This window comes from Triticum aestivum, chromosome 7B (genome assembly GCF_018294505.1).
Source record: "Triticum aestivum cultivar Chinese Spring chromosome 7B, IWGSC CS RefSeq v2.1, whole genome shotgun sequence".
Taxonomy (NCBI): Eukaryota; Viridiplantae; Streptophyta; class Magnoliopsida; order Poales; family Poaceae; genus Triticum; species Triticum aestivum.
The window spans coordinates 586,796,747-586,803,224 of record NC_057813.1 but is presented as its reverse complement, the minus strand read 5'-3'; positions in this window follow the sequence as shown (position 1 = coordinate 586,803,224).

The following is a 6,478-nucleotide window of genomic DNA, read 5'->3' as shown; positions in this document are numbered from 1 at the left end:
CGGCTATAGGAATAAGCCTGCTGCTGCACAACAACAGCTTGAAGAAGATCCCTGGCCCGTCGCGTCTCAATTGCCGCTAGTGAATCACCCTCCATCGGAATAGCTGCCAGGCGAGACGCTGCAGCAGTCATGTTATCCAAAGGGCTAAAAAATGACCCGGTGGTGTCGACACGTATTGCGGCGGGTTATCCATTCGTCGAGGTGGGTCTGCTATCCGTGGGTGATCCGGCGCTGCCCCAGGTGCCTCGGTACGGTTTACCACTGCCGGATTACTTGGCCCAGCCCCCGGCGTATTGAAGAGATCCAATCCTTCATAGACCGGCGGCAGACGAGACCGGTACTTCCTTCGCAGCACTTCATTTGATGCGTTCTGATCCAACATAAGCCGGTAATTCTGTGCCTGGATCTGCTGTGACTAGGCATCTAAAGCGGCCCGCTCCTCAGCCATCCTAACTTCCTCAGCTGCTAGGTCCTCCTTGGCCTGTGTTATCTGGTCCTTGATCTTGGTAACCTCTACATTATGCCGATCCTGCGTCTCCGGGGTAACTGCCGTGGCTAACAAGGTCGCCCAGGCATCCAACAAACCGGAAAGAACTTGAGCCGGTCTGCGCGCTGGGCCTCCTGCCGCAGCTGCTGACCCGGACATCATTGCTGCTATGGATGAAGACTGCAAGGTGGGTTGTGTTCCGGCCATGAAGACTGCAACCCGGTTCGGCGGTTCAAAGGGGTCTGGAATACTTTTGCCATCGGAATAGCCCCAATCCGGTCGTCTTGCAATTGGTACAGCGACTTGGTTTCACCAGTGGATGACTCGCCATCTGAGTAGATGGCCGTCTCCCCATCGGACACCGGTTCAGATCCCGCACCGTGGATGAATCCTACGAACGCACGCTTCATGACAGGCTGAACTCAGGCAGGACTTGCACGCTGAGCCGACTCGACGAGGTCGGTGGAGATGTCTGGCTCAGGGCCCGGTTCGCCAATCTTGCCGATGAAGACGTGAATTACGCCAAAGGGGACCCGGTACCCGTACTCGATTGAGCCGGCCTCGGCGCCCCATCCTGCGTCGTGGATGTAGAGTTTGCCGCGACGACTCTTGGTCGTCCGGCCAACCACGTATCCCTTGAGCCCTTCAAAATTGCCCTTCAAGAACTCGAAACCATCATGCGATAGCTCCACGGTGGGCGCCAACTGTCGTGGAAATATCATGTCATATGTCCTAACGGGAGGACTTAGTCGTGGAGCCATCGCAACGAGATTAGCTTGAAGGGGTTAAACCGGACAAGGGACACGAGAGTTTTATACTAGTTCGACCCTTACGATGAAGGTAAAAGCCTACGTCTAGTTGTGATGGGATTACTTGGGTTTCGATGACCAGGGAGCGAATACGCTTTGCCTGGGTCTCGAGTCATTGTTTCTTGTCCCTGAACCGCCGCCGGGTCGTCCCTTTATATACACAGGTCGACGCCCGGCCGGTTTATAGAGTCTCGAGGCCGGCTCATACAAGTGTCCGGCTCGGTCTCTCCCTTTCCTTAACTTACAATACAAGTTGTACAACTATGGCGGTTTACAACTATGGGCCCTAATCCGCCTTTGGGCTCCGGGCCTCTAAGCTTTAACAGTAAAGCACCATCTTCTTTGCCTTCTTGGGCTTTAGTATAGATGAGCGTGAACTGGCCCCTCCTGGGCGGTTTATACTCAGTAGTTATATCCTCAACAGGAACCAAAGATAATATCATCAACATATAGTTGGCATACAAACAACTCCCCTTTGACCTTCTTAGTAAAAAGAGTGGGATCGATTTGCCCAACCTCAAATCCACGATCTTGCAACAACTCGGTAAGGTGGTCATACCACACATGTGGGGCTTGCTTAAGGCCATAGAGTGCCTTATCGGGTTGATACACATGATCTTTGAAGTAGAGATCCTTGAGCCCGGGGGGTTGCTTGACATAAACCAACTCATTAATAGGGCCATTAAGAAAAGCACTCTTCACATCCATTTGTTGTAACTTAAAGCTGTGATGGGAAGCATACACAATCAACAAACGAATGGATTCAGGGCGAGCAACGGGAGCAAAGGTTTCACCATAGTCAATACCGTTGACTTGTGAGTAGCCTTGTGCTACCAATCTTGCCTTGTTGCGAACGATGTTCCGATGACATTGTGGTTCCCCGATGGCCTTGGCACCAATCTCCACACCTTGTTGTACTCGAAGTTGTTGAGTTCTTCATGCATGGCATTGAGCCAATCCGAATATTCGAGCGCCTCATAGACCTTTTGGGGTTCAACACAAGAGACAAACGCGTGATGTTCACAATAGTTTGCTAATTGTCTACGAGTGCTTACCCCCTTTCTTAGGATTCCAACCACATTCTCCATGAAATGACCTTGGGTGGTGAGCTTGGAAGCAATCTTTATGGCACGACGCTCTAATTCCTCCTCGGATGTGGAAGGAGGAGGGTTAACTTGACTATCTTGAGTGCCGTCTTGAGCTTGTTCAAGATCTTGAGCTTGCTCTTGATCTTGAACTTGCTCGAGGGGAAGAACTTGACCTTGGGAACCATTTGGTGGTTCACCACCATTTTGAGGTTGATCTGGCCCTTGGTCTTGTTCAAGAGGTTGAGGGCCTTCACTTTGTTTTTCGGAAGCATGTGGGTCTTGGGTTAGTGATGGCTCCACTTGAGTGGAGCATTGTCCTTCTCCTTCGGCCACAAGGGGTTCCTCAATGGGTAGGATATGACCCACACCCATTCTTCTTATGGCTTGGGGAGGAATTTCATCACCTACATCACAAGTACCACTTTGCTCCACTTGGGAGCCGTTATTTTCGTCAAACTCCACGTTACACGTCTCCTCAATGAGTCCGGTGGACTTGTTGAGGACACGGTAAGCATGAGAGTTTGTAGCATGATGTCTACTATGCAACCTTCTTCTTGTAGATGTTGTTGGGCCTCCAAGTGCAGAGGTTTGTAGGACAGTAGCAAATTTCCCTCAAGTGGATGACCTAAGGTTTATCAATCCGTGGGACGCGTAGGACGAAGATGGTCTCTCTCAAACAACCCTGCAACCAAATAACAAAAAGTCTCTTGTGTCCCCAACACACCCAATACAACGGTAAATTGTATAGGTGCACTAGTTCGGAGAAGAGATGGTGATACAAGTGCAATATGGATGGTAGATATAGGTTTTTGTAATCTCAAAATATAAAAACAGCAAGGTAATTAATGATAAAAGTGAGCATAAACGGTATTGCAATGATAGGAAACAAGGCATAGGGTTCATACTTTCACTAGTGCAAGTTCTCTCAAAAATAGTAACATAAATAGATCATATAACAATCCCTCAACATGCAACAAAGAGTCACTCCAAAGCCACTAATAGCAGAGAACAAACGAAGAGATTATGGTAGGGTACGAAACCACCTCAAAGTTATCCTTTCTGTTCTATCTATTCAAGAGTCCGTAGTAAAATAACATGAAGCTATTCTTTCCGTTCAATCTATCATAGAGTTCATACTAGAATAACACCTTAAGACACAAATCAACCAAAACCCTAATGTCACCTAGATACTCCATTGTCACCTCAAGTATCCGTGGGCATGATTATACGATATGCATCACACAATCTCAGATTCATCTATTCAACCAACACAAAGTACTTCAAAGAGTGCCTCCAAGTTTCTACCGGAGAGTCAAGACGAAAACATGTGCCAACCCCTATGCATAGGTTCATGGGCGGAACCCGCAAGTTGATCACCAAAACATACATCAAGTGGATCACGTGAATATCCCATTGTCACCACAGATAAGCACGGCAAGACATACATCAAGTGTTCTCAAATCCTTAAAGACTCAATCTGGTAAGATAACTTCAAAGGGAAAACTCAACCCATTACAAGAGAGTAGAGGGGGAGAAACATCATAAGATCCAACTATAATAGCAAAGCTCGCGATACATCAAGATTGTGCCATAGAGAGAACACGAGAGAGAGAGAGAGAGAGAGAGAGAGAGAGAGATCAAACACATAGCTACTAGTACATACCCTCAGCCCCGAGGGTGAACTACTCCCTCCTCATCATGGAGAGTGTCGGGATGATGAAGATGGCCACCGGTGAGGGATCCCCCTCCGGCAGGGTGCTGGAACGGGCTCCCAAGAGGTTTTTGGTGGCTACAGAGGCTTGCAGCGGCGGAACTCCAGATCTATCTTCATATTCGATGTTTTTAGGGTACGTGGACTTATATAGGCGAAAGAAGTCGGTCGGGGGAGCCTCGAGGGGCCCAGGAGACAGGGGCGCGCCCTCCTAACTCCTGGCTTCCTCGAACCTTCCCTGGCTTGAACTCCAAGTCTCCCGGATCATATCCTTTCCAAAAATTACGCTCCCGAAGGTTTCATTCCGTTTTGACTCCGTTTGATATTCCTTTTCTTCAAAATACTGAAACAGGAAATAAAACAACAATATGGGCTGGGCCTCCGGTTAATAGGTTAGTCCCAAAAGTATTATAAAAGTGTATAATAAAGCCCTTAATCATTCAAAAGAGATAATATAATAGCATGAATGCTTCATAAATTATAGATACGTTGGAGACGTATCAACATCCCCAAGCTTAATTCCTGCTCGTCCTCGAGTAGGTAAACAATAAAAGAAAGAATTTATGAAGTGTGAATGCTAGAAGGTGCACAAGTTTGATCAATGATAATTTCAATCACCTTTTCTAGCATGATTATATGTCATAATGGTAGTTCATCTCATAAAACTTCTCAAGATCACGTAACAAGCTATTCACATGTTAAAGCATAGACCAGAAACTTTCTTGAAAACTAGCAAACTTCATTCTTAGTCATAAAACAATTAAAATTCATCTTATTTTCAGGAAGGGTCTATGTAAGAGCTTTGATTTAGCAAACTCCACATAGTCAACTATCATATAGTCTTCTACAATTGCTAACACTCACGCAATACTTGTGGTTATGGAGTTTTAATCGAACACTGAGAAAGATAGGGGCTTATTGTGTTGCCTCCCAACGTATTCACCTTGGGGTGATGTCAACAATAATAGTTCATGCTAACTTACATCCAATTGGATATATATATCTGGATCTTTCCAACATGAGGTGCTTGCCAAAGGATAAAATGAAAAAGGGAAAGGTGAAGATCACCTTGACTCTTGCATAAAGTAAAAGACATAAATTAAAAGATAGGCCCTTCACAGAGGGAAGCAGGGATTTGCAGAGGTGCCAGAGCTCGATTTTGAAATAGAGGTAAATAATTTTGAGAGGTATGATCTCATTGTCAACATAACAACCAAGAGTTCGCAATATCTTCCATACTACATACATTATAGGCGGTTCCCAAACAGAATGGTAAAGTTTTTACTCCCCCTCCACCAACAATCATCAATCCATGGCTTGCCCGAAACAACGGGTGCCTCCAACTAACATCAATCCTGGGGGAGTTTTGTTTTAATTATTTTTGATTTGATTTTGATCTTTTTGATCATGGGACTGGGAATACCAGTTACCAGCCATTTTTCTCGTGAATGATGAGAGGAGTCCACTCATCTTGAGAATAACCCACCTAGCATGGAAGATACTGACAGCGCCTAGTCGCTACATGAGCGATTCGGGCATACAAAACAGATTATTGTTTGAAGGTTTAGAGTTTGACAATGCAAATTTACTTGGAACGGTAGGTAATACCGCATATAGGTAGGTATGGTGGACATTCATGGCAAAAACTGGGTTTAAGGATATTTGTAAGCACAAGTAGTATATCTACTTGGTGCAAGGAATTTTGGCTAGCATGAGGGGGAAATGCAAGCTCAACATGTTTGAAAGATCCATGACAATATACTTTAACTGAGATGTGAGAGAACATAACCCATTACGTTGTCTTCCTTGTCCAACATCAACTCTTTAGCATGTCATACTTAATGAGTGCTCACAATTATAAAAGATGTCCTAAGATAGTATATTTATATGTGAAATCTCTCTTCCTTCAATATTCTTTCATGAATTGTTCAAATGACCAATACAATGCTTGCTAACCTTCAATAAAATTACTACCTCTACTTCTTAGATGTGAAGTCATTACTCCCATGGGATAAGCAAATGAGACATATATAATTTCAGATTTATGACATTCAACTCATTCAACCATTTACTCATAGGATATAAGTGAAGCACACGAGTAAATGACAAACTACTCCAAAAAGATATAAGTGAAGATAAATGAGTAGCTAAATAATTATGTAGCTATATGAAGACTCTCTCTCATTAAAGAATTTCAGATCTTGGTAGTTTATTCAATCAGCAAGCAAGTCAAAATAAAATGATATTGCAAGGATAGCACAACTCATGTGAAGAAGCAAAAACTTAGGCTCAACCGATACTAACCGATAGTTGTTGAAGAAGAAAGGTGGGATGCCTAACAGGGCATCCCCAAGATTAGATGCTTGAGACTTCTTGAAATATT